This window comes from Bombus fervidus, chromosome 15, assembly GCF_041682495.2.
Source record: "Bombus fervidus isolate BK054 chromosome 15, iyBomFerv1, whole genome shotgun sequence".
In the NCBI taxonomy this organism is placed as follows: Eukaryota; Metazoa; Arthropoda; class Insecta; order Hymenoptera; family Apidae; genus Bombus; species Bombus fervidus.
Window position 1 is genome coordinate 1712171 of NC_091531.1, and position 23515 is coordinate 1735685.

The window sequence follows — 23515 nt, forward strand, 5'->3', positions numbered from 1 at the left end:
GGTATGAAATTAGGCAGGAAATCATTTTCTTAGCGTGAAAGTTCAGGAAGCGAGAGTACAAGGTTGCCAGTATTGAATATGAAAATAGAAGCAATGTGCACCAAAACTAATCTGCACCAAAATTAGATTTTAGAATTATATACTTTAGTTGAAATATAATCTGAAATGTTAGGAAATAACGTAGTATACTAGTGGCGAAAAAATGAAGCGCTGCAGAAACCTCTTGAAACGAATTTCTTTGTGTTTGTTGTTACTTTTCTAGCGATATATCTATTTCAAATTCCGATTGCCGTTCATAGGTTGGAGCACTTAATAACAAAAGTACGAGTCCTCCTTGATACCATTCAATTTCTATATAAAACTTTTTCCCCTATTTTTATATGTATAGAAATAATAGCGCATATACACTTAAAATGGACATATTATATACGTTATGACTTATGAGTTATGTCTGCTTAATGTAATAATAACGGTATCTACGTATAGACTCTATCTCTGAAAACATGATATTTCAAAAAACATATTAAATTGAAGTTAAGTTTCGATTGCGACGAACCATTTCTTTAAAATTATGTACAATCCAGTTCTTAAGATAAAATTATTTACAATGCCATTTCAACCAATCCAAATCATATCCAATTCATGTCCGATTACTTTCCCAAGTCGTCTTGTGGAGCCTAGCGAACAAGTTCGCTTATTTACAATTGGGTTTGTTCACTAACCCATTGTTTCCGCTCGTTCGTCGCCGCACTCCGTTTAACCATGACGCCACTTCTAAGGGGGGCCTTGGATTCCCCCAGAGAGGCGACGAACATGTTACCGGCGGTACCACTGGGAGGTAGGAGTGCGACTTGGGCAGGCGAGATCTAGATCCCCTCTGACCCCGAGTAACTATGAAATTTATGGTCCTTTAGATTTATGGTCACAAACCCATACTTCCGAGGTATATCCCCCTCGTTGGGATTTAAAATTATTTTTGCTTTAGAATTGACATAGTCAATAAGAAAGCAAATCATCAATATGTTAAATGATAATAAATAAATAAAATAAATAATTAAATAGTTAAAACACTAGTCAGTAAATTCGTTAATTGATTAATTAATTAGTAATTATCAAAAGATAAAATGACTAGTTTGATTTATATTTACAATTTTTATAATAAATAAATAAATAAATCAATTGTTATTCGTCTAGAAATATATTACATATCTCTATCGAACAGCGTAGCACGTTCATAATTATAGTTTTAATATCTTTCTTGTTTATGCCCATTGTTTTTAGATTTTTCATTGTTTCTGGCGTTATTGCCCCCCTGCTGCCAAGCACCACCGGCAGAACCGCTCCTCCATTATCGCCATATTTTCTCTTCAACATTTCGAGACAACCAGAGTACTTGTCGACCTTTTCTTTGATGACCCTTTGGAGATAATCTCTATTCTCGTAGCGGATGGTAACATCGACCACGAGAAGCCGTTCCTCGTTTTTCACTACGAGGTCCGGCTTATACAGATCATCTCCAATCTTGATAGAAGGCTCGACAAATACCTGGTTGCTCATTGATAATTTTTTAGCGAGGAAATTCTTAACCTAGTCATGCCTCTTAATTCTCAGACCTTTCGTGTGTTGTCATAGTCCCAAAATGTGCCCTAGGGTCTCGGGCTGGGCATGACATCTTCTGCACATTATGTTTATCTTTTTGTCGGCTCTAGCCAAAGTGACTCTTGTGCCGAATGTGTTCGTTCTTAGTTTGATGGCGTCAATGAACCTTCAGCCACACATTGCCAAGTCTTTCTCTTGCGAAGTCAGCCACACCTTGGCCTTGACTTCTCAAGTCGTCCCATTGTTTTACATGTTCAAATTTCAGTCTCCTTTCGGCCCTGTCAATGTCCAAGGAAGTAGCTGGCCAATTTATCCTTAGGGAGTTAGCTATCTTCTTGAGCTTTGACTCCGTGTCCTCGTTTATTAAGCTGGAGACTGCTGGGTCATCCGAATTTTTCATATTTATAGCACTTTTTAGGGTACCGAGTTTCACCAGATGTTCAAACCTCGGCAACCCTAAACCACCGTAATTTTTGGGCGCGTAGAAGAATCCGGTTGCAGTTGAAGGGGTTAGATGGAATATCCCCTTGACCTCTTGCCTGATTTCACCGTCTAATAGTTTCAAAACTCCCTCGTTTAGTGGGCTTATTAGCAAGTTGAAGGTATGACGAGGGAGTATATATTTTTGGCGGAGCTCTATCTTCTGGGCTGGTTTTAATGCTAGTTTACGAACTCTTTTAATAGTACCCATCAATTCGGGTACTATTACCCCACTCATAAGGCCCTTCCATGGTCCTATTTTTGCCCCGAGATATCTGAAAGCTTCCTCGGGTGCGATGTTCGGTATTTTAGTGTTATTGATTTTTATCTCTGGGTCGTCCACGTACCAGGTGTCCTTCTTTGAGATCACCTGGAACGTCTGACTTTTATCCCCAGAGATACTCATCCCGAGGCCATCCAGATATTCCCGGACCATGGTTAGTTGCTTCTGCGCTTCCTTCTTATCCCTGCCTACTAGCACGATGTCATCGGCAAAGGCAAGTATAGGGATCTTATTTCTGTTACTTATATGGATCCCTTCCGTGGACTCTTCTACCGCTTCCAGCAGCGGTTCCAGACACAAATTAAATAGAGTTGGCGACAAGGGGTCGCCCTGCTTAACTCCCCTAAGGATTTCTATCTCGACCCCATTACCATTTCTTGTCTTAATTTTTGTACATATCTTTACATACATATCTTTAATTAGATCTATCAATGGAGCCGAGATACCTTTTCTAGCCAGGCTAGGTGCAATGGCTGAGTGGGGCACCGTGTCGAACGCTTTGGAGATGTCGACGATGGTAAAGACACCTCCATGATCTCTTTTACTACGTTCGAGGGCTGTATTAAAAATTTCGGCATTGATCTTGCATCCGTTTTCGGATGTAAAGCCCTTTTGTCTGGTGTTTTGAACGATGCCCCTTTTGACTCTCCTGTCAAGAGTTGAAGAGAAAATCCGACTAATGATTGAACTAATGGTACTAGGTCGCCAGTTCTCGGCCTTGTTCAAATCCTTGTTGGTTTTAGGAATTAAAGTAGTCCTGTTTTCTTTCCAACTCTTGGGATAGTGACAGGTGAAATATGTCATATTAAATAGTACCGCTAGGACTATTGGCAGTTCCGGAATGGACAAATTGTTTTTCTCAATACCATCCGGGCCTCCTGCGGTTTTGTATCTAATTTTCTTTATCCTGTCAGCCATTACAGGAGGAAAGTATTCGTGTATAAGACCTCCTGAAGTTACATCCTGAGGTATGGGGGGATCCGACGGACTCGCTTTTCCCCATAACTCGTTGTACAATATTTTTACTTCCTCCGCTTCAGGAGGTTGCCTGGCAGGCGCCAGATACGCCAGATCATCGTTGACCACGACGTCCGCGAGCTTCCTTGGGCATTCACGGAACATGTCTTGGCAACGTGCATACAAATAACGCTTTCTTTGATTTCATTTGTTTTTAGTTATGTCCGTTTTTTTCTTTTTTGTTGGGGGCTTCGCCAACAACGCTTTCGATAGAGACGTGTCAACAAACTTGTCAATTTTGGCCGCTAAAATTTTTTGTGTTCATTAAAATTATCCCACAACTTCTTCAGTTCGTGGTATAATTGAAGCGTGGGTTGGGGAACCTCGTGATCTTTTTCAATTTCGTTTCGCAGGCAACGCCGCCATTCTTCTATAGACTCTGACTCTAGTTCGTTAAAAAAAGAGGTTGCCTCTTTTCTTTTTAAATTTCTAACGGCAGGGTGCGCATGCCGTTCATGCATGGATAGACCCCTTTGAGTACCGAAGCTCATGGGACACGCTTCGCATTTATACGGTTCGTCTTTTGTCTGACTAGGGCCACTACACTTAGGTAAGTGGCACCTAGCCCCATGCAGCTTCGGGAAACTCCTTGCACATTGTCTGCATCCCCATTGGATGCGGGCCTCTGCATGATGCAGATCAAGGTGCTTACCCAAGTTAGTCAGATTCATAAAGAAGAGTTGTACTTCACTCTTCTTACAGACCGGACATGCAACCTCGTCCCCCACCAGCGGCACCATGATTTTCACATTCCCACTCATATCCGTATGGGTAGCCGGGTCGTCGACGGTAGTCCCCTCCCGAGCGGAAAAATCCGCCACAGCGCCTCCGGGACTGAGAGGCGCTGCGTCCGAGGCTTTATCGTTTGAACTGTCGAAAATGCCCACTCTATTTGAATCTGTATTTCGTTCCCAATCGTGTCCATCTCATAGCCATTAACGAGCCGGTCGTCATACATCCATCCAGGAACGAGTTCCTTAATAAAATTTGTTCAACTTTCTTTAAATTCCATTTCTTCACGGTATGCTAATATCGTCGTTATCGGCAAGCCGAGATTTAGAACAAGATGTTGTTTTATTCGGTTCGTTCCTTCGTCGCTGCACTCCGTTTAGCCATGCTCGCCACACCCGGGGGATATATCCCCACGCTAGCGTGGCGAGCATGTTACCGGCGGTACCACGGGGAGGTAGGAGTGCAACTTGGACAGACAACGCCAAGGCCCTGCCTGTCCCCGAGTACCTATGACTCCCCAAGGCCCCGCAGCACAGCCGTTATGTGGTGGCCGGTTGCTAAAGGCCTTGAGGGGCAGCAATGTGAAGCACGGTCCAGCGGCGTATTGCTTTCCGGCGCACGCAACCAAGTCCAGCGGCGTAATGCTTTCTAGATGACATATAAAAAAAAGCCTTAAATGGAAAAAAATCGCTACTCATGACCGTTAAGACCGTACTCAGCGAATCCCCCCATAAGCCTTTATTAGCACATGCGATACCATGGCCCGCAACACATTGCCTCCCCATTAAGGGAGCCAATTACGTCACTAATACGATGACGAGGCATTTGACAAGTATTCTATGAGCTTGAAAGAAGCCCACAATTCCGAGGTAAACCCCCTCGTAGGGAAATAATTCTCGCTTTCGCTTCAAGAATTGAAAACAATTGATGAAGCGAGCGTTGTTGGTTAAAATAATAAATAAGTAAATGTTTAAATAAATAAATAAATAGTAAGCTTTGGTCCATTATTAAAATTAATTATCGATAAATATATTGCACATCTCTATAGAACTTCTTAATACATTCATAATAATCGTTTTAATAGTTTTATTTGAAACGCCCATTAATTTCAAATTGTGTTCCGACTTGGGCGTTATGGCCCCTTTACTGCCCAAGACCACGGGCAAAACCAAACCTCCGCCGACATTGAATCTTCTTTTGAGATAGTCTATGCATGGTTGGTATTTGTCGACCTTCTCCTTTTCGGCCTTTGATAGATAATCTTTATTTTCGTAGCGGACCGTAACGTCGACTACGAGAACCCGTTCCTCGTTTTTAACTACGAGGTCCGGTTTGTAAAGATCACTACCCACCTTAAGGGTCGGCTCGACAAATACCTCATTCTTTTTATTCTTTTGTAAAGTGTCGGCGATGATTAGCTTCGCCTCATCGTGCCTTTTGATTCTCAGGCCTTTGGTGTATTGGCACAGCCCTAATATGTGACCAAGGGTTTCGGGCTGGGCTCGACATCGTCTACACATTATATCTATACTTTTGTCGGCCCGTGCCAATACCGCTCTTGTACCAAAGGTGTTGGTCCTGAGTCTCAAGGCATCGATGAACCTCGATGGTCTGAGCAGATTATATTCGCTCATCCACACGTTACCAGTTCTGCTTTTGGTCTCCCCAAAGTTGTATATGGGAGCCTTTTAATCTTTTTCTTGCCCTCTCTATCTCGTCCAAGGAAGCTGGCTAATTGATCCTGAGTGAGTTAGCTATTTTCTTAAGCTTGGTTTCTGTGTCCGAATTGAAAAGTCCCGAGACCGCTGGATCGATCGACTCTTTCATTTTAATTGCACTTTTAAGGATACCTAGTTTGACGATATGTTCAAATCTAGGTATTCCAAGCCCCCCCACAGCTCTTTGGGGCGTAAAAGAAACCAGTTGAAGGCACTAGATGGAGGATGGCCTTAATCTCCTGTCTGACCTCGCTATCCAGCAATTTCAATACAGTGTCGCTGGGCGGACTGATCAAAAGATGGTATATGTAGCGAGGGAAGACGTATTTCGCGATGAGCTCGATCTTCTGGCATGGTTTCAGGGAGAGCTTTCTGACTCTCCTGATCACACTCAGAATCTCGGGTACCACGATACCACAGTGAACACCCTTCCAAGACCCCATTTTGGCGCCTAAATGCCTCATCCGGGTCTGTAGATGGAACGTTCAGCCCGTCGAGCCTTATTTCTGGATCTTTCATATACCAGGTGTCTCTTTTCGAGACAATCTGGAATGTTTGGCTCTTCTCTCTAGATAACTTCATTTTCAGGCCACTCAGATATTCATGGAGAGCGTCCACCTGGCGCTGCGCCTCCCTCTCGTTTGCGCCCAACAACACTACATCGTCAGCGAAAGCCAGAACAGGGATTCCTCTGTTTTGATTTAAATTCGCTTTAATACCACTGGTTGATTCTTCGATCGTCTCCAGCAGTGGATCGAGACACAAGTTGAAAAGCAAGGGCGATAGGGGGTCGCCCTGCTTGACTCCTCTCAGGATCTTGACCTCGACCCCAACTTTGTCTTTGGCACGTATGATTGTGGAATTATCCACATACATGTTTTGAATTAATTTAATTATTGGGGCCGGCACACCTTTCCTAGCCAGGCAAGGTGTTAAAGCCGAATGAGGTATCGTATCGAACGCCTTCGAGATATCCACAATCGTGAATATCCCGCCATTCCCGTTTTTACTTGTATTCAAGGCAGAATTTAGAAGTTCGATATTGGTTTTACATCCATTTTCGGATGTAAAACCTTTCTGCCTTAGGCTCAACACGACACCTCTCCTTAACTTTCTGTCAAGGATGGAGGAGAAAATTCGGCCGAGAATGGGGCCTATCGTAATAGGTCTCCAATCTTCGACCTTATCGCCAGTCTTCTTTGCTTTTAGGATTAATGTAGTCCTGTTATGCTTCCATATGGAAGGATAACAGGAACTATATAAACAAATGTTATAAATTTTTGATAATATTACAGGCAGTCCGGGGATCATTAGGTGTTCTCTTGTTAATCCGTCCGGGCCTGCCGCGGCTTTCTTTCTAATCTTTCTGATTCTCTCCGCCACATCCTCAACAGCTATTGGCGTGAAAATTTCGCTTAACGGCAGCTTAGAGACACATTGATCACTAATAAATGGGACACTAGATGGTCCTTGTTGCCCCCATAACTCTTTATAGTGTCTCTTGACTTCTTCAGCTGCCGGTGGCTGCCTGGTTGGTTCCAGGTATGCGCGATCGTCGTTGATAACGACATCGGCCAACTTCTTTGGACACTCGTAAAACAGATCCTGGCAGCGTGCGTATGAAAACCGCTTTCTTGCGTTGCGGCTATTCTTTTTATGGCCCATTTGGGGCTTTTTCCGACTTAAATTGATTTCATTGCTCTCTATGTTATTAACTTTTCTAATTATTTCATAGAGATGTGCAATAAAAATATTTAATTCGTTACCAAGGGCTTCCTCGTTCCCTTGCTTTGATTTAAAAATATTTTCCAACCGATCGTAGGCCTCACTTAAAACAGGAGGTACGTCGGTTGTCGTCAGTATAACTTCTTCCAAGCTGAGTCTCCATGCACTAAGAGACTCGTTGTCATCGCGGATCTCAGGCACATTTGAAGACGCATTGCCTGGATCCACGAGATCGCACCCTCCCACTGTTGCCCAATTAGCCTCCTGAGAGCTTGTTGCCTCACCGACCAGTCTTAGCTTTTTTCTCTGATATTTGATCTGGTGTAAGGTCTTGTTTGTGAGGATCTTATTTATTTCTTTGTTTAGATACTTGTGATTTTTAAATTTCTCATTAAGCTCTCTCAAGAGACTAAGTTCTACTTCCGTCCAATTTTTTGTATTTGGGGGGTCCGTTCCCCTTCTTTTTTGATTTCTTAAGGCAGGGTGCGCATGCCTTTCGTGGGTAGAGAGTCCCCTCTGGGTCCCGAAACTCATGGGACATGCTTCACACTTGTATTTTCCCAGTCTTTTGACCAGTGCCCGTGCATTTAGGAATGTGGCACTGGGCCCCATGAAGTTTCGGGAAACTTTTTCCACAGAGACAACTCCATTTAATACGCGTGTCTGTATGGTGTAGATCGAGGTACCTGTTCAGGTCGGATAACGACATGAAGAAAAGGTTTGTTCCCTTCTCCTCACATACTGGACATGCAACCCGATCGCCCACTAAAGGTACCGTTATTTCAAAACTCAATAACATTTGACTGGCCTGATCGTCACCCATGATCCCCTGTGAAGCGGAAAAATCCGCTACGGTGCCTCCGGGATCGAGAGGCGTCGCGTCCGAGGCTTCGGTATAATCGAACATTGTTAACAAAAATTTTAAAGCCAAATTAATATTCCATATCCATCATCCATCTCATATCCTTTAACTTGCCAAGTCGTCATAAGATTGAAGGAACGAGTTCCTTGTTGTTGGTTATACATCCTTGTCTTCACGGTACTCTTTTTCCCGTTTCGGCCCGGCCGATGATGTTTGTTCAGCTCACGTCCCTTCGTCGCTACACTCCGTTTGGCCATGTCCGCTCACACCCGGGGGATGTTTCCCCGCGCTAGCGAAGCGAACATGTTACCGGCGATACCACGAGGAGGTAGGAAGTCAACTTGGATAGACAAGGCCAAGGCCCTGCCTATCCCCGAGTACCTATGACTCCACAAGGCCCCGCGGCAAGGCCGTTATATGGCGGCCAGACGCTAAGAGCCTTGAGGGGCAGCAATGTGAGGCACGGCCCGGCGGCGCATTGCTTCCCAGGTGTTCGCCAAATTTGCTCAAAGGGAAAAAAAATTCGCTACGCACGACCAACGAAGGCCGTACGCAGCGAAAATCCTCCCTCGAGTATGCGGATCAAAGTCCAGCGGCGTATTGCTTTCTAGCTCAGCCACCGAACCCGGAAGCGTACAACCTTCCGACAAAAACACTACCGAACTGCTCGCTCTTAGACCTTCCAAGCACATACATCGCTACGTCCAACGGTGTATTGCTCTTCCGGTGTGCGCGACTAAGTCCAGCGGCGTACTGCTTTCTGGCGCACGCAACCAAGTCCAGCGGCGTATTGCTTTTTTGATGGTATAAAAAAAGCCTTAAATGGAAAAAAATCGCTACGCACGACCATAAGACCGTACGCAGCGAATCCCCCCATAAGCCTTTATTAGCACATGCGACACCAAGGCCCGCAACACATTGCCCCCCATTAAGGGAGCCAATTACGTCACTAATACGATGACGAGGCTTTTGACAAAAATCTATGGGAGGATTTCTCCAACCCACACTTCCAAGGATAAACCCCTCCTTGTTGGGGATGGTATAAAATCAATTTGCCTCCCATATTGACAAGTCAATTGAGGGAGCAAAAGTTAAGATGGTAAAAGCAGCGTCTTAAATGTAAATAGTTAAAATCGATAAAATTTAAAATCGGACCAAAGCTTATATAAAATTCGATAAAAATTGGTCAAAAAATAAACCAATAAAATTGCATATGTACAATTCGATAAAATTGGTCAGATGATAAACCAATAAATTGCATATGTACAATTAATGAAATTCAGGTCTTAAGATAAAATACTATTTACATCAACTTCAATTCCAATCGAATCCAAATCATGTCCAAATCCATTCCAGTCGTCATTAGCGGGGTCTGCGAACAAGTTCGCTAATTGCTTGGGTCCACCATCAAACCCGTTGCTTCCGCCCCTTCGTCGCCACACTCCATTTAGCCATGACGCCTCTGTAAGGGGGCCCCGGAGTTCCCCCAGACAGAAGACGAACATGTTACCGGCGGTACCACGAGGAGGTAGGAGTGCGACTTGGGCAGGAGGATCTAGTCCCCTCTACCCCCGAGTAACTATGCTCCCTATGAGAGAGTCATAGTTACTCCCGCCAATTGCGAGGAACCAAGTATCTAACTAAGGTCCGTGTTGCGTGTGATTTCGATACCTAATCTTGCAGAAATTACTCCTAGCGAGTCTGTTGACCAACTCAACCCGTCTAACCTTTCTTACTACCCCTTTCACACCTCAGAAATTGGGGAAAAATTAGTACCGTCGAATAGGAAGAAATTTTGGCGTTCTACTTCTCGTTGGCCCTAAGTTTTCCATAGTCTAAATCGAGCGTACGATCTTTAAATAAATGTAGAAGAAAATATGTTGCGCAAACATAAGTCCTTCTCTTAGATAGAATATCGTTTGCTGTGATCCTTTCACACTCGTAGATCGAACGCGTGGGAAGAAAATATTGAAATGAACCATTGCGCTGTAGCGTGCGCGTTTCTATGTGTGTATGTAGGACTTATCGTTGCATAGAGTTTTGTGTGTGTGTAAATTTTCCTCGTCTTCGGCCCATTTCTTGAAGAAGTTGACCGGCTGTTATCGGCTGTAGTGTCTAACTTGGATAATTGTTGTGTCAATTCTTTATCTTCACAACAGACTATGCAAGACCACTCGCGGAAAGACTCAATTACGATACAAGCTTGATTCCGTTCTTGTTTATTGTTCCAGAACGTCTCTACTCTAACAATTTCAATCTCCATTTTATTAGTCTTGAATTGAACTACGATCCACTTTGACTGTCTATGGCGGAAGCAATGTAGCAATTTTTAGCTGTTATTTCCGTAGGGACAAAGAGTAGACTAGGACGATGTTGTCCACATAACACGATATACTTATAATATAAAAACCGTGGTCCAGTACGGTTTGAAAATTGGACATAACCCCGTGTAATACGATATTCGCATAACATCCTTTCGCTTCATCGAGGACGGTTTTCGATAATTGGAGAAATTGAACAAGAAAAGGAGGAAATGCAGACCACTGAATTATGAAGCAATCGATACTCATTACAGTTTGTCCCTTCAGACATATGTACGGCACCGTGTTCGTATTCCAGGAGCTTCAATTTTCGCCTAAGCAGTTTTAAAATGGGAACAGATAGCACTAGTTTAAGTACACAGGTAATAATGTTGGCGTGAACTTCCCAGCAACAAGTGAACGTATAGAACGCTACTGTTGGAGTCAAGGTAATAGCCTGTTAGTTGCTTACAGCGGTAGGCAGAGATCTTAAATTTCATTCGGTCACGTTTGGACAGAATCTGCCGCGAAGTGAAATGAAGTTATTAATCCACGAAATCCGACAAGGGAAGTGGTGTGTAGCTGCAGAAAGTTGGAGATTTAGAAGGAGGTTACTTATGGGGTGGCACTCTTGGGGTACAGGGGCATAATCCGTTTGGACTGGAAAATGTGTCATAGACAACAGATGATAAATTGATAATTTATTATCGCGTAATTTGGATGTCCAACACTTCTCATCCTTGAGTGATTCAAATGAATGCTACACGGTATTTCGAATTGTGAATTATTAATGTGCAATTGAATATGACAACTTGAAGCTTTGTGGAAATATAGCTTTTTTTATTATGGAAAAGTGCGCAAAATTTAATCCACAAATATTTTTAGTCCGAATCTCACTTTTGCGAATGGAACGGTGTTTTATTTGATTTCTACTATTTTTGCACCTTGCACAGCAACTGTCAGTTCTATTCCTTGTTTGTTCTCTACTCAGGAGTTGCATCATTATGTGCTGGTCAAATAGATTTTCCAATTTCAAACTATTCAGAAATGACTCCATAAGCTAGTAATAAATAAGGAATTTCGTCAATTTTGTTCCCTTTGATGTTTCACGTAGACCTCTGTATAGTTAGCATTCTTTTATGAATTTTATGCTCGTGTGTGTTTATCTTTTTCTAAACTCATCGGTAAACTTTTCTTTTTTACGGGCGCTTACCCAATGCGGTAGTAACGCAAGAACCGGACATCTTGTCGTCAGACCCCCCCTCCCCCGCCAAGCCTAGCATAACCTCCTGCAATGATATCTTGTCTCAGGAGAAAAATGCCGGGTCGCTTGCTGCTGTCTCGGATTTCACCGACATCCTTCCCACTCCGGTTTTCACCTACTCTACGTCAGACGCAGAATCGCGCCCGGGGGCTTGGCGTACCAGCCAGCCGGTTGAATTCGGCTACCCTCGGTCGCTGCGCTGTATGAGCCCGCCAACTTCTCCAAAATTCCTCATAAGAACGATATCAGATCCACTGAGGTTTCTCAAGACATGGTACTACACCGCGAGATCCCATACCCGTCTCGTACTCTCCAAATATCGAGCCTGCTCCAGCTTCAAGCTAGATATTGCTCGAATTTCCTTTCCTCTCAGATCACATTAGTTTATTTTGGATTTTTTTTATTACATTGCAATATTCTGCCTTCAGGATCTGGGTCGTGTTGTTCGAAAATGTTCGTAATGTGCGAATCTAAGGGCATTCTGCTAATAACGTATTAGGGCGCGAATAAACAAAGACTATTATTTAAGGCTTGAAGTGTGTTGAAAAGAAATAGAAATATTTCCGAAATCCATCTGATAATAATAATCCATCTGATCATAGGATCATTGGCAACAGAAATCGTAAATTCTTCTTCTTGAACAAAGCGTTCAACCACCAACTTTGTAGTGTTTCAAGCAGTTAAATCGTGCAAGACTTTGTAAACGGTTGAAACTCTCTTTCAGAGGTAGTAGTAGTATGATTTAGGCAATAAAAGCGAAAAGAGCTACTCTACCTAACATTTTACGTTAACTAATTAACCAGGGTATTATCGTAAAACATGTACATAAAGATTTTCTTTCGAAGATTTCCTTTCTACAAAAAATTTTAGTAGATTCATACGGCGACGTGAGCGGAGTGCTTAAGAGTAGAAGGAGTGACAGGAATAGTGGAGTTTACTGTCGAAATCGTTGGCTTTTACAACTAGGTGATCCAAGCTGTTATTTTAGCCATAAAGTGTGTGGTAAGTTTCGGGTACGAAAAGAACGTGTGTTCTTGTACGTTGCAATGGAATATAAAAACTAAATTTATTGAGAATGTCGTAAGGGGGGGGGGTTGAACTGGATCATAGGCTTATATACAGGATGCTAGGAAATATTGTTCAAAATTTAGGTCACAGTGCTCGTGAAACGAAAGGAAAAAGCTCAAATTAACGCAGATAAAAAAATCTATATATTCGAAGTCATAAATAATTTTCTGGTTAGGTTGTTGCGTTGAATTTACTTGCGTCTGGTAACCAGAATTGATAGAAATAACGGTGTAAATAACTACATGTAAATAATTGGTTATCTTGCTTTTTCTATTGATATGAGGTTATAGATCGTGATAGTGAGAGGAAGAAACACTTGAGTATATTTAACAAAAAAATTTTTTCGGTATATTCAAGATGTACACTTATCGTAAGACTCGCGATTATTAAATTAGCGGTTCGCGGTATTACTAGTAGCAGTTCGCGGTATTACTAGTAGCAGTTCGCGATTTGCAATTACAAGTTCAACGTCTGGTTTAAGTTCGGACAAAGACAAGTTCGGCTTCGGTTCGATATGTAACAACTGACTTTCCGTCACGATGATGCCGCGAAGGAAAACTATGTTGGTGTGTGTCTTAGGATGCGAGATTATAGGATTCGTTAAGGAAAGCCTTGATTCGGAAAGTGAAAGAATTAATTGGTTAATTTCTATGTTGGTGGTTAGAAAAGGATGCTGGCCGCCCTTGAGAGAAAGCTGCTAGCGGGAAGCGTCGTTCGTGAGGAAAGCCGATCTCCCGTATCTTCCCGTAGTAGGTGATAGATTTACGAACTGTTAGGATGAAGACTATTTGTCAATTTGAAGGACTTTAGTTAACTAAATCCCAAGATTTATAGCGGGTCCTCAGGCTAGCTGAACATATAATGTGAAGATATATCGACATCCGGCAATCATCTCACCCAAAGAATAGGGTCTGTGTGTGGTGAGCCACGGGGTGATGAGACCAAGAGACCGTTGTAACGTTTACTGTTAAATGTCGATACAATTATTTCTTTTTAAGGAGAGCTATGCAATTATTCCATACCAGTGTTAGGTAAAACATTCATTATCGAATTCGCCATTTAATTTTGCTCCCAATCATAAGTCCATTCCATTGCCAACTTATTAACCTTTTCATGCAAGTTCGTCATCATCAACCAATGAACGAGTTCCAATCTATTAAAAGTTTTTCTTACATCCATTACTTCACGATAACAATAACCGTTAATCGGCAAGCCGATGTTTAATTAATTGTCTTTCGCTCCTTCGTCGCCGCACTCCGCATCCGGGGGACAATTCTCCACGCTGATGCTGCGAGCATGTTACTGGCGGTACCACTGGGAGGTAGGAGTGCGACTTGGACAGGTAAGACGGCAATCTTCCCTGTCCCCGAGTTCTCAAGTCCAGAGAACAAATCTTTTATTTTTTTTTTTTTTTTACGTGGGGAAATCCTCATGGACGCCTGGCCGCCCTCTGGGGGGCGGCGGGTAGTGTCGGACTCTTACCGACTAAAACCCCACGGTGGTCTTCATGACGCTTGTCAGAAATGTCCCGGTGCCTTTCGTTCGATATACTTCCGCGACACTCCTTCGTCGTCGTCTCCCTTTGTTGTTGTGGGAGGCATCCTGGTTAAGTTTGGCAGCGTTCCCTGGGCCGTCGTGCGAGTCTGAGGGGGGGGGGCCCAGACCCTCCACAGTCTGACGGCTCCTTCCCCGCGCTCTTCTATGACGGCGGTAGTAGTGGTGCCGCGGACTCGCGGCGTCGTATCGGTTCTCTTCGGCGAGCCACTCTGACGGGGTCGAAATGCTCCAGCGCCTCCATTATCCCGTCCCAGGGTATGGCGTTGAAGGCGTTCGTGACGTCCAGGGTGACCGTCAGTGCCGCCCCTTCTCGGGAAACCATGGCTTCCACCATGGACCTCACCCTCTTCACAGCGTCCACCGTCGAGCGACCGCGACGAAATCCGAACTAGCTGTCGTGTCGTCCAGGCACGCGCTCCGACACGTGGGCCTCCAGTCGGGTGGCGATTATCCTTTCCAACAGCTTGCCCAACTCGTCCAGAAGGCACACCGGCCTGTACGCGGACGGCGAGTCCAACGGGCGACCCACCTTCCTCAGCAGAACCAACCTCGCCGTTCGCCATGTCCGGGGGTAGACCCCTTCCCTCAGGCATCTGATAAACAGACGGGGAGCCAAGGTGTTCATAGACTCCGCCCAAACCCGGCCTGGGATTCCGTCCGGACCCGGTGCTACGTCGCCGCGGGATGTCATGCTCTTTGTTGCTGCGAAGAGCTCCTCTTGGGTTACACGCAGCTCTTCGCTCCACTCCGTGGTCTCGCTGGAGCGGGAGGATGATTTCCGCCTCGCGTCGGCGTTGTCATTGTCGTCTCGCCGCCGTGGGAACAAAGTCCCGATGACATTGGTGAGCAACACCGGATCACTGTTTGTGATCAGTGGGGTGGCCCGCGGTCATAGCTTCTTCGTGACCAGTCGGTAAGGCAGCTCCCACTGGTCGGATTCGACGGACTCGACCAGTTCCATCCAGGATCGGGCTTTCGCGATCTGGATCTCCCCCTGAAGAGGGACAGCCAGACCTGGGATTCTCTTATCGGTATTAACCCTTTTGCTACGGCGATTCGGTCCGTCGTAGCATCACTACTGAATTGGACCTCGCGCCGAAAGTGTACAAATTGCGCATGGACAGTGTATTTTCTCCCAGTCGCGGGGAGACGCGATCGCGAGGAAGCGCATCAAGGGGAGTCGTATATTCCCGTTACGATTCCAATAAAAGAGACCACGAACTGGTCGATCCCTTATTTCTTTTGGGATAATAGGGGTGGCTGATGTGGTATAACACTGCAATTGACAGATTATAATGACTATATTTCCAACAACTTAATACAATATAGAGTTACGTCGTTTCGTAAAATATACGTGTTGCAGCTAATTAATTGATGGGTGAAGACCCGATAGTGTGACGCTGACTGTTTTCAAGTTTTCAAGTACTCATAATTTCTACATAAAAGATATAAACTTATTTAATGGGTATAAATGTGATCTACTTTTATTTGATTAAAAATTTGATTTATTAATTTCAGTTGCAATTTCGCAGTTGATATTGTTTTGTTGACTTTCAATTTGTACAGACAATACGAATTCCATAAAAACATATCAATCATACGGAAGAAATATTTTTTGTACCATTTCGTCGTTTTGCGAGTATAATTTATACTGCCGATGACCATGTCTACAGCACTCATCAATTTATTATAGTCGTGTACACAGCATGATTTCTGTAAAATTTCTTGTACGCTGTAGTGTTTTAGTACATCCACAAATTCTTCTGTATATATTGTTGAAATTCTGAAAATCTCTTTTTTATCGTGCCATTTTATGGCTAATATATTTGCAAACGAGCGATAGCACGCTACTACTTTTTGTAATTTTTCGTTCATTCCTAGTATTACTTTTCTTCTCCTTTCTACAGTGCCACACGCATTTGTAAAATTTTTGTGTAATATATGAAATAATGCGGGGCTTGCGTACCGATTGCCGACGTAAAGGGCGTGGCCTTTACCTAAATATGGTTCTAGGTGGGACATTACAACAGTTCCTGATTTACCACAGTCTGTATGTTCGGACCCTATAGTAGTACCATCCCCTGTATAAATAATAAAGTCTGGAATGTAACCCTTCTTGCAGTCACAAAGAGCAAACAATTTTATCGCGTCACATCGTACATGCCGGATATATCCGGTGTTAGGACCAAAAGGGTTAATATAACCCATTAACAAAGCTGATTGATAGTTTCGATTGTAAATTTTTTTTATATAATTAGTAAACCAACGATCACCAGTTATATGTATAGGAAAACAAAATTGTCCACAATATTGAGCCTTGCAACATATTTCAATATCCCCCAGATCGCAGAGAAATTAACTTTCAGACAAGTTGCCCAAAGTAGTGATTATTCTTACAATTTCCAACAATTCCCGTACGAAACCACTAGTACCGTTACTAGTATCGCACTGCTAACGAAGTGTAGGTGTTCTCAGTAGCTTATAAAAATGCATTATAGTTGCAGTCGTAAATTATTTATCATGGTTTATGCATGTGCGCGGTTTTGTTGAAATGTCAATCCTGAAGAGGAAAATAGATGGTACATACTCTACTTTGAATTCATTTTACAAAAATGATATAAGTAATGATTTGGATTTGATGGATCTCCACCAAAGTTGATCGACGATTAGACATACTTTGGCTCTAAGATTCTTCGCTAATTGTAACATAAACAGGTCAACTGAGATTCCATGACACTCTCATCGCGTCCTGCGGATACGGGAAATTTAAAAGCTATGTGCAGTTTGTATATAGTATATAAAATTAAGTAAAATATTTGTATTGGTATGTAAAATAGCTCGTGCGATACAGCCCCATGCAATGCCTCGGACATTTTCGTTTGAAACGCCTGAGCTTGTCGATCAGGCTCGTTGTGACATTAAGCCAAATCGGACAGGCATAAGTCGGGATAGGATTAATGCCAGCAATTTGTACAACAGAAGACTACACTTCACGCAGAGATGCTTTGAGGAGAACGAACCATTATTTGCTATAAAAGTCTTATCTGATTTATTTTACATTTGAGTCTTAACGTTCTGTGTAATCTGTAATTAGCAATACAAATATATACAGGGATATTTGACCATTTTCCTATGCGGAACGGATAGGGGCTATTACCGGTGACAAGAAATCAGCGAGAATGTACGGAACTTTCAGTTACCACAGTAAACTATAATGCGATCGAAAATGTCCCGCAGCTAGGAATTAATTGTTGATGAGTATATTCCCGTGGTGTAAATCAGGAGGCCATTAGCAAATACTAATGCGCATAGGTTAAAGTCGCTATTCAGATGGAAGAGGCTCAATGCACGACTAAAATACAAATTAAACAGGATGGAGGTGTTGAACGTTCCCTGTTGCAGCCTGTCATTCACCCCGAAGACGATATTCGAGCTTGCCATCGAATGAGACACCTTTCAGGGATTATGGACCAAATCACCCGAACTAGATGATTAAGGAACCCGTATCGTATCAGCTTTTATCGCAAACCGCTCGATCGATACATGTCAAAAGCCCTTTCCAGGTCTATGAGTATAGTTTTGCTACCAGTAGACGCCTGTCACGAATTTTATTATTGCGTGTACCTTACTGTATTTGTCCCGGAAGCCAAATTGCTGATCGGGAGGAATGGAAGCCTCTTTACAATGAAACAGTATGAGTATCTGTATCACCCTCTCAAAGACCTTACTAATGGATTCTGTACAAACAGCAAACTCATTGATCTGTACCTGACTGGATTTGGTTTGTTCTTATCCTTTCCCAGCAAGAGAACTACTTTCCCCTCTTCCATATCTAAGGAAAGTATGCAGGTTCAAGAGATTATTGAGGATCAAAGAAAAGAAGAATGTGTATCTTTGCGGGAGCTATATTGGTACTGCGTTGAAGATGTAGAAGCCCGATAACCTTTCCCATTCAGGAACTTAAATTGAATCCACGATGTGAAATTAGTGTTTCCTCAGCTGAAGGTACGGACCTTGTTCCTGCGGTTCAACGAAGATCTGCATTTTGAAGGTTATGAAATTTGGGAATCTGAGAAGATCATCATACACATTTCGGCGCACACTTCCAAAATTTGTTCCCAGTGGTCTTGTGGGATTCACGAAACTTTCCGCGCGGTAGAAAGGAGACCGAATAAAGAATGCTTCGCTACATACAAGTAACAAGTGCTGTTGTAACGAGTGATAAAAGTTTAACAAGTTAAAAGTGCTAAAATAGCACGCGAGCACAATAGTAATTAAAGACCTGTACAGAGAACAGTTTATAACTTGAAAGGAGGTCATGGCATACGATCGTGAATAACAGAAGCACGTGTTGGGTAGACGTTTATTCTTGGCATGTCATAGCGTTACTAGTAAGTTCTGGGTAGCCGGCGGTACCGGAGACATTACGATTTGGACTTCTTTGTCGGCTCGGTACCAGTAACGATGTATCTTCTGCTCTGTCACGCTAGGCGAGGAGGTTATTCAACTGTGGAAGACGGTGAGAATCGTCTGAAGAAAATTTGAGGGCGCCGATCAAGAGGTTAGCCCAGCACTCGTCTAACTTGCGGAAACATGGTTTTGGAATCTTTAATTCTCTGAGTGCAGAGAACTCGTGGATCTATCAGAGGCCTTACTGATACGCATTTTTATGGCTCTATATCCAGATATCTCTCAACGTAATTGAAATCCCATGTGAGATCTGAAATGGAGGATTCTAGGGCCGAAAGTATATTATTATTTATGGTCTGGAGGGCGATCTCTATTTTGTTACTGTTGTCTCAGTGTTCTTATCCCCGTGGACAAAGATATCAAATTCTGACAGTTCGGTGCAGAAAAATATCCAGCTTTTCTTCGAGTACCAAACCCAAGAACGACGGCGCCTGAACAAATCAAATGCCATCTAAATCAGTGTGACTGAACTGGAGGACCAGATCCACCTGTCACTCGTTAAATCAGTGTTACAGGTTCTCGTCTCTGTTATTATTTAACGAGCTGCTCCAGGGATCGTGTCTCGCGTTATAATCACCACCGCGGATGAAAAAATTGTATCGCACGGATACAATTTTTCGAAAAGCGCGTCTCATTCCGCGGCAAAGATGTTGTAATAAGACACAAGCTTAAGAGCCTGCAACGTAAATAGAATAAATAGAATATATGAAAAGCCGCGTTTTGTTTGCTATGTTTATCGTGATAACTGAAAGCTCGATTTTCCCTTGTCTGCACGGTTAGAGATTATCGCTTCAAAGTTAAATGATGTCGGATTGAATCAAGTGATAAAGTGGTTTCGCCCCCGAACTTCGAATTCAAATGGTCACACCTTTTCGAAACGAAGATCCTTGAACAGGACCTTATGCCTCTCCGTGACCTTCGTATTTGTCAGCAGGGCCACCTCAAACGAGTGAGCTTGCAGGAGCTGTAGCAGTAGTAACGTTCGATTATTATATTACGAGACAAGAAGATTGGTATTGAATTTTGCAATTTCGAAGTTTGTTAGACGTCCAAAGTGACTTGTGGTAAATCTGTCAGAGTTTATCCGTGCCATCTGAGCGACAAAGCGTTCATTACCGTCAAATGAGCATAGAACAATTCCTTGAAGGTGTTTATGCTCTCCATCTTGTTCAACATATTGTCCATACTCATCGTTTGCTCTACTGAGACAAGGGATTACTTTGATCAGGAGGATTGTTCGTAAAGGGGTGAAAACGTGTGAAGCTCTTTGGCGGGCTTACGAAGTTGTTGAAAAATTTTATTTTACTCTTCTTTCGCTTCTTGCTCTGTCATTTCAACACGCTTCTTGATTTCTAAATGAATCGAGTATTTTCACTATAGGGTTTGATTTCCTATTCTTCGTTTGCTGGCTCACAACTGTATATCTGTTTATTGGGCATGAGTTCGGAGCGTGCTCGCCCAACACACTTTACGCACCGTATTCTACTCTCTTACTGTTGCTGTTCACTGCAACGTAATCGATTCTTCGAGTTCTTGAATTGTAGTCTGTCGGATTTCCTGTATATGTCTCATGTCACTATCTTGCCAAGCATATAGTGCCTCTGGAACAGACTTGCAAGTAATAGTTTCATGATAAACGTGTCAAGTTTGTTACTGTTTTGTTGAAGATGCTTAGTTTCGAATCTGTCCACTTTTACGACTTTGACCTGAATGATTTTAAAACTAGTTCTTCGAAGACGTTTTTCGGGAAGTAGGCCTCACATATACTTTTTACAATGACATCTATATGTGTATTTTCGGCCTGTCGCGGGGAGACGCGTTCGCGAGGAGGCGCGTCAACGGGAGTCGTAAATTCCCGTTAGGATTGTATCAATCGACACCACGAGCAGGTCGATCCCCGTATTTCTTTTGGGATAGTAGGGGTAGTTCTGATGGAATAAAACTGTAGTCTACAGTTTTATTAATGTATATATTTATTCCAAGTTTATAATGATATACACTCTCACACACAAGCGAAGTCGGTGAATTTGATTACTAACACGGAACATAGAGTCAATATGATTGCCTGATTGTCGTACGAACAGTTGACTTGACTGTCGCGAGAGATTGAAGAACCAATGGAACCCGGGAGATGTTTTGCACAGACTGGCCTAGACTCGACTCACTGTTCGTTTTTACGCCATCACAGGAATAGGAGACTTTCTACCGTCTTAGGTAGTTGACGATATTGTTTTTTGGGATGAATCCCTTTTTCCTTTGTATACACATCCGCTCTTTCCATATGGCAGATACCCGCTTTCTCCGTGATTGTTACCAGCACGTAATAAATTCCAGGTCGTGGTGAATAGCCCGCTGTAAACGTAAAGTACTTTTTGGGACTCTACGTCCCGTAATTTTAGTGCAGATCGATTGACCCATCTATATACGTTAGCCATTAAACTATCGTTAGAGTATATGGTCTTGGGTCTGTAGAAGGTCAGAATGACGGTATGAGGGCCGCTGGCAGTCAGGTAACAAGGGCTGACTTGTTGGCCGCTTCATACGGCGTAACAATATGGTTCTCCACTTGTGGTATGAATGTAAAGAACACTCTTTCAGTTTTCAGCGTGTTGTACATGCTTTTAAATTAATCTCGGGTCTGCACACCCATTATTCCTCTTGTTCGTCGGCATAGTAACGGCGGAATCTGGAACTTTATCTCCCTTGTTTGGTGTCTGAGGAACTTAAATGTATTAATTTTTTCCGTATCCAAAATCTGTTCGATAATTCAAGCTCTTGAAAGATTGAGATATGGGCCAGCATTAAGCAATAAAAATAAATTTGAAATACACTTATTGTCAGAAGTTGAGAAATTTTATGATCGCTTGGAGTTTATTGTGTATTTTTTATTTTCTGAAATACATTGGACGAAATTAAAAATAGTGTAAGAAGATAACAGTGTATATATGAAATCGCACATATACGTTTTTCGGTTAGACATTCCATATTAATGAAGTTAATATTACGAATTATTTGCTAATGATGTATATCGAATTAATAAACATGATTAATTATCCACTCGAAAGAAGAAACAAACTTATAAATATATCTGTTTTCATTAAAGTAAATAAAATGTCATCACATTTGTATTGGTTCGATCATCGATCATCAATGCCACCAAAATTTCCTCGAATAATAATGTGTATAAAAGAAAACCAAACATTAAAATGTTCAAATAGAACAAATTATATCGAAGTGAACCAATGATTACTTTCGAAAGATTGAACTACTGTCAAATGTGACAAGCAAAGAGCTGACCATAAAGAAAGGATAGTTTTATAACAGGTGGTAATAAATTATCGAATAAGGACGTACGTTAATTGAATGCAGTTAGAAGACTGGTATGTTGTAGCCGTAAAAGCCCGGCTAGCTCAGTCGGTAGAGCATGAGACTCTTAATCTCAGGGTCGTGGGTTCTCGAGCCCCACGTTGGGCGAATATATTTTCAGGGCCACCGCGACCTCCGAAGGGGATTGAAATTAGGTGCTGGACCCTCCGGTACCCGGGAGCCGCCAAGCAGTGTCCGGTTGGGGATCCGGATGGCCTCTGAGAGAGGACGCGACGACGTACATGGCAGCGCGCCGTGCCATTTGCAGACAGAATGTTGTGCGCAGGAGGGCCTGGTGTGCCGCTTCAGCGGTTCCCGGGCACCCCTTGATCGCAAGAGGGCGCCATGGAAGGCGCCGACTGTTGAAGCTCAGCGCGTTAATTTGCGCCTCTAAGCCGCATAGCTTGTCATGCGTTGTGTCGTGGTTTTGTCGTTCGGTATCCGTTGCGGTTCTTTCTGCATAGACCGCGGCAATCCGTACCGTATGAAGATCGAATGTCGTGTACCCCATCAGCCAGCCATCCGAGTTAGATTTTCTAGTTTCGCATCTTCCCTGGCGGCCAGGGCGTGCTAGACATGAACCGGTGAGGATGAGGACGAAATCGTCTGGTATTGAGGATGTAGCAAGCTTTTTCATGTGCCACGAATATTGGAACGGAGATTTATCTCCCATTTTCTGGTACTCTGGCAACTTGCGCACTCTTGCACCATCTGAATCGGCGAATCTTGTACAAGATTCTCTTTTTAAACATTCGTACCGTCCTGTCGCCGTTAGATCGTGCATCATATACTCAAACTGATCTTGATATCATGCTCGATATTCGTGACATGGTATACTTTGTATATATGGTATATATGGTATATTTTGTTTTGTCGCCAGTGATGCGAGCTGCCCCGAACTGTACTTCTAATGTGACGAACCACAGCTTGGTTCTCTGGGGCCAGAATTCGCCATTTCGCTAGACACCCGCTTTCTCCGTAATTGGTAAGAGCGTGCAAAAAACATAAGGACCATCCGTAAACCGAAAATACTTATATGAATAGAAATGAAACTAAACAGATTCGGTTTATGAT

At 43.0% G+C, this 23515-nt stretch overlaps 1 long non-coding RNA gene across 2 annotated transcripts in view; it reads left to right on the forward strand.

Annotated features, from left to right (window-relative positions):
* LOC139995173 (uncharacterized) overlaps positions 1-22825 on the forward strand; it is a 68752-nt gene extending 45927 nt beyond the window's left edge. Inside the window, exon 6 of one of the 2 annotated variants that reach the window (XR_011801882.1) lies at positions 22563-22825. This is a non-coding gene — a long non-coding RNA (uncharacterized lncRNA). The remainder of the gene's footprint in view (positions 1-22562) is intronic. The other variant, XR_011801881.1, reaches the window with a different exon arrangement.
* The last annotated feature ends 690 nt before the right edge of the window (positions 22826-23515 follow it).